The sequence below is a fragment of the Kogia breviceps genome, chromosome 8, assembly GCF_026419965.1.
Source record: "Kogia breviceps isolate mKogBre1 chromosome 8, mKogBre1 haplotype 1, whole genome shotgun sequence".
Lineage (NCBI taxonomy): Eukaryota > Metazoa > Chordata > Mammalia > Artiodactyla > Physeteridae > Kogia > Kogia breviceps.
In genome coordinates, this window is record NC_081317.1 from 60,802,715 (window position 1) to 60,812,753 (window position 10,039).

Consider the following 10,039-nt stretch of genomic DNA (forward strand, 5'->3'; position numbering starts at 1 on the left):
GTTCAACAGAATCCCTGTTGTATCTCCTGGTGGAAGCATTCCTCCCTCTGGAGCTGAGACCTCTAGACCAGCTGAGCATAAAGTCAGAGAAACAGGAAGCAACAATTTTGCTAGTGAGTTCCTAAGAATTATAATGAGTAATGCCACTCTCATTTCCACCCATTGATTCCTGGACCTGGGAACAAGGTTATGGGAGAAATAGCACCATATATATTAATTCAGAGCACATACAGGCTTCTTGAGAACCTTGCCTCAGCCCTGACAGTTATGCCACCTAGCTGGTGTTATAACTGAGTCTTCAAAAGGCCAATCCATCATTCTATCAAACCAGCCTATTCAGGGTGGTGGGGGACATGGTAAAACCAGTAAATTTCATAAGCATGGACTCATTGCTGCACTTCATTTGCTGAGAAGTGAGTTGCTTGAGCAGAAACAATGCTATGTGGAATACCATGACGGTGGGTGAGGCATTCTGTAAGTCATTTTGGCTGATGTATTGCATGCAAGGATGTCAAATCTGTGTCCAGAGTATGCGTCTATTCCACTAAGAACAAAATGCTGCCTCTTCCATGGTGGAAGCCATCTAATGTAATAACATGCCACCAGGTAGCTGACCGGTCATCTCAGAGAATGGTGCCACATCAGGGACTCAGTGTTGTTCTCTGTTGTTGGAAGACTTGGGTACACAGCAGCAGCAGTGGCTGTAGCCATGTTGACCTTGGTGATTGGAAGTCTGTGTTGCCGAGCCCGTGCATAACCTCCATCCCTGCCACTGTGGCAACTTTCATCATGAGCCCATTGGGGGTTGACAGGAATGGCTAGAGAAAGAGGCTGACTGGTATCCACAGAATAGGTCATCCTATCCACTTAATTATTAAAATACTGCTCTTCTGAGGTCACCTTTGATAAATCTTCACTTGGGACACAAATGTGTTCAGGTTTTTTCCCATTCAGAGAGGTCTATCTACATACTTCTTTCCCACATTTCTTTGTCACCAATTTTCCAATCATGTTCCCTCCAAATCTCTGACTGTCCAGCCAAACTATTTGTCATTGAATGAATTAATATATAAGTTCATATCTGGCCATTTCTCCTTTCCATCAAATTAGGCAGCAAGATACACTGCTTGAAATTCTGCCCACTGGGAGGATTTCCCCTCACCATTCTCCTTTAAGATTGTCCCAGAGAGGGGCTGCAGTGCTACCTCTGTCCACTTTTGGGTGGTGCCTGTATATCGTGTGGAACCATCAGTGAACCAGGCCCAAGTCTTCTCTTCCTCTGTCAACTAATCATAGGGAACTCTGCATAAGGCCATGGCTGGGAGAGAGAAGGCAGTGTAGCAGGAGAGGGAACCATGGGCATTTGGGCCACTTCTTCATGTAACTTACCTACACTTTTAGGGCCTGCTTGTGCTCAGTCATGTATGTATCACTTGCATTTCAAGATGGAGTGCTGCTGTGCATACCCAACTTTATGTCTTGGTGGGTGGAATAACATCCAGTTCATGATGGGCAGCTCAGTTTGCATGGTAGCCTGGTGGCCCATCGTTAGATGTTTCATCTCTACTAAGGTCCAGCCACAGGCAAAGAGCTGTTTCTGAAAATGAGAGTAGTTATCTGCAGAGGATGGCAGGCTCTCTTCCAAAATCCTAAGGGCCTGAGCCATAGTTCATTTAGAGGAGCTTGCCAGAGGCCCCAAACAGCATCCCTACCTGCCACTAATACTTCATCCACCATTGGATCTGCTGGATGACATGGCCTAAGTGTCAGAGAAGCTTGTACAGCAGCCTGGAGCTGTTGCAGAGCCTTTTCCTGTTCTGGGCCCCACTCAAAACTAGCAACTTTTTGGGTCACTTGGTAAATGGGCCAGTGTAACACACCAAAAGAGAAATATGTTGTTTAACAAAATCCAAAGAGGCTCACTAGGTATGTACCAGTTTTTAGGTTTTGTGTATGTGTGTGTGTGTGTGTGTGTGTGTGTGTGTGTGTGTGTGTGTGTGTGTGTGTGTGTATGTTGGGGGCGGGGATGGTCAGATGCAGCAACTTATCCTCCACCTTAGAAGAAGGGATATTTCATCATGCCTCATACCACTGACCCCTAGAAATTTCACTTAGGTAGAGGCCTCCCCAGTGTTTCTTGGATTTATTTCCCAACCTCTGTCATGGAAATATCTTATCAATAAGTCTAGAGTGGTTGCTATTTCTTGCTCACTAGGTCCAATCAGCATAATATCATCAGTGAAATGGACCAGCATGATATCTTATGGAAAGGAATAGTGATCAAGATCCCTGCAGATTAAATTATGTATTGGGGTGGAGAGTTGATATTCCCCTGAGATAGGACAGTGGAGGTGTATTGCTGGCGTTGCCAGCTGATTGCAAATTGATTCTGGTGGACCTTATTTGAAAAGAATGGAGAAAAATTCATTTGCCAGATCAATAGCTGCATACTAGGTATGAGGGGTTGTGTTAATTTGTCAAGCAATGAAACCACAGCTGATATAGCCACTATAATTGGAGTCACTGCCTGGTTAAGCCTTCAATTATCCATCGTTATTCTCGTAGATCCATTTGTCTCTGGCACAGACCAAACAAGTGAGTTGAGTGGGGATGTCGTGGGAATCACCACCATCCTTCACGTCTTTGATGATGGCACTAATCTCTGCAATTCCTTCAGAAATGTGGTATTGCTTTAGGTTTACTAGTTTCCTAGGTAGAGGAAGTTTTACTGGCTTCCATTTGGCCTTTCTCACCCTGATAGCCCTCAATCCACAGATCAGGGAACCAATGTGGGGATTTTGATAGCTGCTGGGTGTATCTATTCCAATTATTCATTCAAGAAGTGGGGAAATAATCACAGGATGGGTTCAAGGACACACTGACTCCACTGTGAGATGGACCTAAAGTAAAACTGTTGATCATCTGACCTCTGTAAGCCCCTACGCTGATTTGTGTGGCACAGTGATGATGTTTGGGGGTCTCGGAATCAGTGTCAGTTCAGAGCCAGTTTTCAGTAGTTCCTGAAAGACCTAATTGTTTTCCTTTTCCCAGTGCACAATTTCCCTAGTAGAAGGCTGTTTGGTGCTTTTGCAGAAGGTTGGGTGAAAGACTTAACAATGTAAATTTTTGGTAGTATTTCAATATTTCAGGGTCCTTCTTTAAGGGGACCCAGCCTCCTCTTCATTCAAGGCATTCTGGGTCTATAAACTAGCTCAACTCTGGGAACTGAATGAGGTACTGTGACTCTCTGATTTTATCATTCAGGTTAGACTTTTGTTCACTTAACCAAGAACTTTTTTGCTCATGTATATCAAGTAAGAATTTAGTAGGCTTCCTATCTATTTTGCTTCTAGCAACACCGTGATCAACTAGCCATTGCCGCAGGCCAGCTGAGTCAGATAATTCTGATTGCTGCTTTGACTTTGTTCATTATGGTAATCACACCCACTTTGCCTTTGGCAGTGAAGTGCCAACACCTGGCCCCTTCTACACCAGGATCCAATTATTCCCGTTGCATTTAAGTTTCCCAAGTCAGTAGCTCTGGTTCCCACTCTAAGGTTTGGTCTGCATAGAGGAACAATCATCGAGCACTCCAGGGATGCTGGGGCTCCTGTTACAAATTTATTTTTCACAGTACTGGTGAAAGGTGCATTTTCTGGACAATCTCAGCATGGGTGAGTACATCTTTATTTAGTACGGTAGCCTTCAAGGAAGTTCTAGGGTCTGAGAAATGTATGTATGATTTTTTTTACATCGTGTGTTATGAACTATGCAAAATTAGCTCTTTTGCTTACAGGGTAGTGGGGCTCCAGTGACACTTACATGAGGAATTTTACTACCCTTGTTTGGCCTTTCTAAAAACTCTTCATTTTATTCAATGACTGTTGAGGCCTACTGGGCAAGTTTGGCTGGTTTGCTTTATTTTTCTTTTAGTTACTTTATTTCCATTCTCTAATTCTGAACCACTTTCCCTGCTGTGAAGAATTCCATGCTCATGGAGTTTAGAAACGCCATGAGTTTTGTTTCTGAGAGTTCTGAGACTTTTTAGAGCAGCGGTCCCCAACCTTTTTGGCACCAGGGACCGGTTTCGTGGAAGACAATTTTTCCATGCGGGGTTGGGGCGGGGGGGTTGGTGGGGGGACGGTTCAGGAGGTAATGCGAGCGTAGGGAGAGGCAGATGCAGCTTCGCTCACTCACCCGCCACTCACCTCTTGCTGTGTGGCCCGGTTCTGGTCCTCGGCCCAGGGGTTGGAGACTCCTGTTTTAGAGGATCTCCATGTTTTCTCCAACCCCAGGTCTGAATAGTTCAGGCTGTTTTGTTTACACCAGGTGTCTCATTAGAGAGGAGCCATCACACTTACAATACAAAAACATCTATCATTTCTCTCCCTCTCTCTTAACTTTCTCTTTAGGCTTCAGAAATTGAGGAAGGGAAATCTATTAACTGGCCTTCCAATTATTTTTTTGGATGGAGATTCTCACATACAGATTTCATAATATGACTACATTGGATGCTAATTTTTTCTTATTTCTTCCACGATTAGCTTTATTAGCCATATAAAGGGACTATTAATTACATTTTATCAAAAACCAATAGCAAATCAGTTTTGCTGGTGGGATTTCTCCGTAATTTGACTGGTGGTGATTTCTGAGTACACGCTCAGAAGATTCATTCGCAGTATGAGAAAGATAATTTTCATACGTTGCTGCCTTGAATTTTCAATATGTGTTTAATGGTGATTGTGTAATGCCGTAAAAATCGCCAGCACTTTTTTGAATTCCATGTTTTCCTCCTTTAGTTCACAAACATATTAAAATGCAAGATAAACAGCGGATTTCTTAAGTAACTATTGTCTATTCCAGCTAAAATATATGGTTCCCATTTTCCTAGCTGAACCACATAAATACGAAAGATGAGTATTTTCTTCTTACCTGGAATAATTCTGAAATTCTCAGGGCTTTATTCTTGCAAGTTAAGAAAGCAACATTTTAACAAAATGTGAATATGAGAATGTGGGAAAAGGAAAAGAATGGGAGGTAGAGAAATGGAAATTTAGAGAAAAACGGTCTAGAACAACAAGGAGATGTTAGTTCCTGTCACTGTGGTAAATGAAATACATTCTGCAGGAAATTTAACTAAGACATGTTATTGAGTGGCTTCTACACGGGCTGCCCTGGGGAGTGATGCTGCTGAAGTCTGTATATCAGAGAGGAACACAGCACAGGCTCTCAAACTAGAAGGCCAGACTTTAAGCTGGTGCTCCATGAAGTGTCAACTGGGCAGTCTTTGTGTCTGTTTCCTCAACTGTAAAATGAGGATACTATTAGTACTTGACTCATAGAATCGTTGTGAACATGAGATGAACTAATGTATGTGAAGCAGATTGACGAGTACCTGGAATATGGCTACTAATGCAGGAGGTGGGAAGTCGTGGGCTAGAATCCTTTACTGCAAATAAGTCACAGCTACCCTGCTACGTTTCTCTCTTGTGTACTTTAGGGCTATATCTGATGTTCACTCAAGTGTACATTCGAGTTTGCATCATCATTCTTAGAGTCATACTACATGGTTTGAGTTGAAAGAAATCAGTTCATCTCTAGGAGCTGCTTCTATTCTTGTCCATTTCTAAATATGATGAAACAGATTACAGTCCTTGGATGATCTGCTTTCATTGCTCTGTACTGGGATTCATTCTATGTTTGTTTTCTTTGTCCTGGTTCAGCTTTTAAGAGAAGTTTGTTTTTATTTGGTTTGTATTAAGGCGACCACATTGTAAAGGCTGGTCATCTTTGGATTCTTAATATTGTTTTATTTTGTTTGTATGGACCATTTGTTGGTGATTAATAATCTTAATAACCCCATAAGTAGTTCAAAATGAATTTTTATGTTAATAGAAAATGATTGATAACCTTTTGAGATAAATATTAACTTATGGTAATATACATTTATACAGGTTATATAAGATGTAAGACAACTTTTGCTAGTGTATGGGTGTTTGTTTTCAATATAGTTCATTTCATCATATTAATGGAAAAAGTTTGAAATTATTTTGGGATATTAAAGTAGTGCTTTATTGCACGCCTCTTTAAAAATATAATATTCTTTAAAAGAAACAACAAAAATATTTGTACTTTTGTAATCATATCTGGATATCTTGAGGTTTAAGTTATGCAACAGTAATTCATGCCCTGTGCCTCTAATGACATTCACCCTCAGGCCTCCCTCCTAACAATGCATAAAATATCTGGCCCGTAATTTAGATTCTGCTGAGTCTTACTGCTTTGTTTCTCAGTATTTTTTGAATCTGCCTCCAGTCACCAGAAACATTACAGACTCGGAAGAAACTTTCTTCTTTGACATTATCCCTATTTGAATCTGCTTTGGCATGTTTAAGTATGGTCCACAAGGAAATTTAGATAGTGTGGACAGTGAAAGAAAGAATGGTTTTAGCAAACAGAATATTTTGTCATAAATAGCCCCCTCTATAAAGGACAGTGGTAGCAATAGTTAATGAGAAGTGAATTTAGTGAAAAAGGGAAGATGAAAGTAGCCACTCTAATCAAATTCTGTCGTAATTTCTCAGGTGTCTGGAATTTATGACACACTATTCAGCAAATCTCCAGCGATGCATTTCCGTAACAGGAGTTGTAAATCCATTGGCAGTTTCATTAATCAGACAAAGAGCTGTGCAGTTATTGAAATAACTCCTCAACTAATTGCCAACGTGCCATGCAGTGACATCACTCCTAAGATCTGTGCTTCAACAATTGATGATAGAGCCCTGGTAAATTAGCACTTCTGGCATTGAGAAATCATTGTTGAGCATACCACAGTTCTGAGGAAGCAATTCCTGGCATTGTTTCTCCTCGTTAGCAAGTTTTAGAGAGTAGTGATCATCAATACTTCGCTTGTTTTACATATGAGGAGAAGTGTGCAGGCTGTGCATCCATTCCTCTTTACACTATGGTTAACTACTAAGTTATTAAAATGCTGCCAATTTAATTGCTTTAATATTTGTTGAGTGACTTTTTTTTTGGCTGTGTTGGGTCTTCGTTTCTGTGCGAGGGCTTTCTCCAGTTGTGGCAAGCGGGGGCCACTCTTCATCGCGGTGTGAGGGCCTCTCACTATCGCAGCCTCTCTTGTTGCGGAGCACCGGCTCCAGACGCGCAGGCTCACTAGTTGCGGCTCACGGGCCCAGCCGCTCCGTGGCATGTGGGATCTTCCCGGACCGGGGCACGAACCCGTGTCCCCTGCATTGGCAGGCAGACTCTCAACCACTGCGCCACCAGGCAAGCCCCGTTGAGTGACTTTTTAAGCGTTGTAAATGCAAGGCTGCTAAGAAGTGGGGGGAAGTATATAAAATAAATACAACATGATTCCTTCTCCCAAGTTGCTCATATATTACCCTTCTGGGGATGATACGGTACAGTGGAGTAAATGCTATCATAAAGGTTTGTTAAAAGGGCTGGAAGATCATAGGTGAAGAATAAACCAACAGTGAGGATGATAATGGTGGAGAATCAGAAAACTTTTCCAAAAGAAGTGGATTCATATTTAATCTTAAAAGAGAGATGAGGAGTCCAAAGATAGAGGGAAAAATATTAGGTGTCTAAGTGGGAAGAGGATTGAAATGGGAGTTAAGAGCTATGTGTTCGCCCTCAACTTTTTTGATAACTTGTGCCTTGATTTCTCACTTAAAAAAGAACAATAATTCCTTTCTATGTTATGGTGAGTTCCCAGGTTAAAATAAAAAATGTTGGAAATAGAAGAGTTTTGTGTGGGAGGAAAAGCTAGGAAAAAATACCAAAATACATTAATAATACATTTTATTACTAATTTTTATATCTTGGAAAACTACAAAGACAGAATTTTGATATGCTTCCAGTAGGTAAAAAGCAGTCATGTGTCATAGTCATATTTATGTGAGATAAAATACTTTTCTACAATTATTCCTTTTAAACATTTCATATATACTCTTTTATCTCTTGATTTAAATTTTCAAAGGGCCACAGTTATCCCCAGTGAACTAAAGACCCAATAGTAAAATACAATGGGCAATGTCAAAATACTTTATAGAGCTTAACACTGTTACCTTCTCATTTTGATCCATTCCTTAAGATTCATATTGTTTTCTTAATATTTTAAGTCTAATAGAAATACAATGGTTTTGAAGATTCAGGATGTTGTGCATTTTGAATATATGTTAAGGCCGATAGTGTATGTCTCCTTGTATTACAGAAATTAATGTAGTCTTTTGGCTACCCATTAGTTCTGGTGTATCAAATTGCTTTCCATAAATACCTACGAAGTTTTCATATATTTTTGTATATACACAATAGTCAGGTGAAGCATCAATGATACGATTACTTCTCCAATTTGAGTTTCACTTTAGAGCATACCTTATTAGTGTAACCTGAGGCAGTACAATTTTATGTAAAAACTCAGAATTTAATAGCTGAATACTTGAAAATGAGAAGTTTATACCAAAATATGGTGGAATACTGTAACAGAATATTTTCTTTTTCAAGAACTCTACTCAAGTGGTCAGTGTTTACATTCACTTCTTATTGATCTGTTATTAATAGTACTTTATCAATTTTATATTTATTTTCATGATTAATTAATGTTTTACTACAATGCTTGCATGTCTGGACTGTGTTCACCTCACTGTTATGTTTAGTGAGTATAGCTGTGCCTGGCATATTGTATTACTATATAAATTGAGGGATTATGTCAAAATTATATCAGATATCAAATATGAGTAGCTATGTCAATTCGTTCAGATTATTGTGTTGAGTGGAAAAGTAATTATACCCTCTTATTTCTGTTGTGTATACTTGAAAACCTGAATTATTGTTTTGCTAAATTCCTCAGTTTCCTCTTCCACTGGTAATAGAGAAATATAATCTTAGTTAACAAATAGGCTGAATTTTTTTTCAAAGTTTGACAATGAGGTAAATTACAAACAAGGTGTGAACTGTTACTTGGTAAATTGCTTCACTAAAATGTTGATAATGATTTTACTTTTCCCATCACTGTCAAACTTCTGACAAAGATGAACTTAAAAGAAAAACATATTCCTTAAACAGAATTATCTTTAGACTTGGTTGAGAGCAGGATATTGAGAGACCTAGGGATTCTTATTGTTTTCTGTAGAACCCACTTAAAAATCACTGCTCACCATATTTGATGTCTGTCCTTTTTTCTTACATTAACTAATCTAGTTTTGTGGTAAATTTTAAGTAACAGAGCATTGTAAATTTTAAGGGTTTTTTTTTTTTTCCTAAAAGTGTTTAGACACAATCTTTATCAACATTTACTTTGTTCCAGAAGGACTGAAAATTGGCAAATATGAGAGAACAAAACTACAAGATAATACCATGATTAAAAAAAAAAAAAAAAAAAAACTGTATTGAAACCTAGTCCACCATGAAAGTCTAAAGAAATGGTTCATCTACCAGTTATTTTAAGCAGTTCCTTGGGTAGGCAAATGCAATATAAGTTGCTTGAATTTTTTTTGTCAAGAAAATATGCCCCTTATCATTTTAGAAAGAGAAATCAGTGATTTTGCTTATTCCTTACCTGAATTAAAATCATATGATCTGTGGGTGAATGAATATACATCTTATTTATTAAAAGTAGATCTTAACAGAAAGTGTAAAAGAGCCTAATTACATTATCTGCGAAAAGGAAAAGCCTGCTGTGGGTAGTCTTGAACCTACTTTATTCTGTGGAATTCCCTCACCAGTCACACTGTACCAAATATTGCGTCGCCTTTTGTTTACGTGAACAGATCAAGACAAATGCATGCAGTTTTCTTCACTGCAAACATAGGCATAGGCAAGCTCTCCGTCGCTCCCTCTGTGCTCTTTATGGAGGTTCCTACCATCTAACCATTTTCCTAGACTTTGGGCTTTAAAAACAGAAAGCTTTCTACTGAAAAGCTGACGTTTTGGATAACTTCACGGATTAATCATTCAAGCTTAGCTCATCTCAAGGGCTCATGTCTTGAAACAATTATAAATCTGTAATTCTTTC

At 39.3% G+C, this 10,039-nt stretch overlaps 1 pseudogene; it reads right to left on the reverse strand.

Annotated features, from left to right (window-relative positions):
* Nucleotides 1-218: 218 nt before the first annotated feature.
* LOC131760816 (uncharacterized) lies at nt 219-4,109 on the reverse strand (annotated as a pseudogene).
* Nucleotides 4,110-10,039: the final 5,930 nt, after the last annotated feature.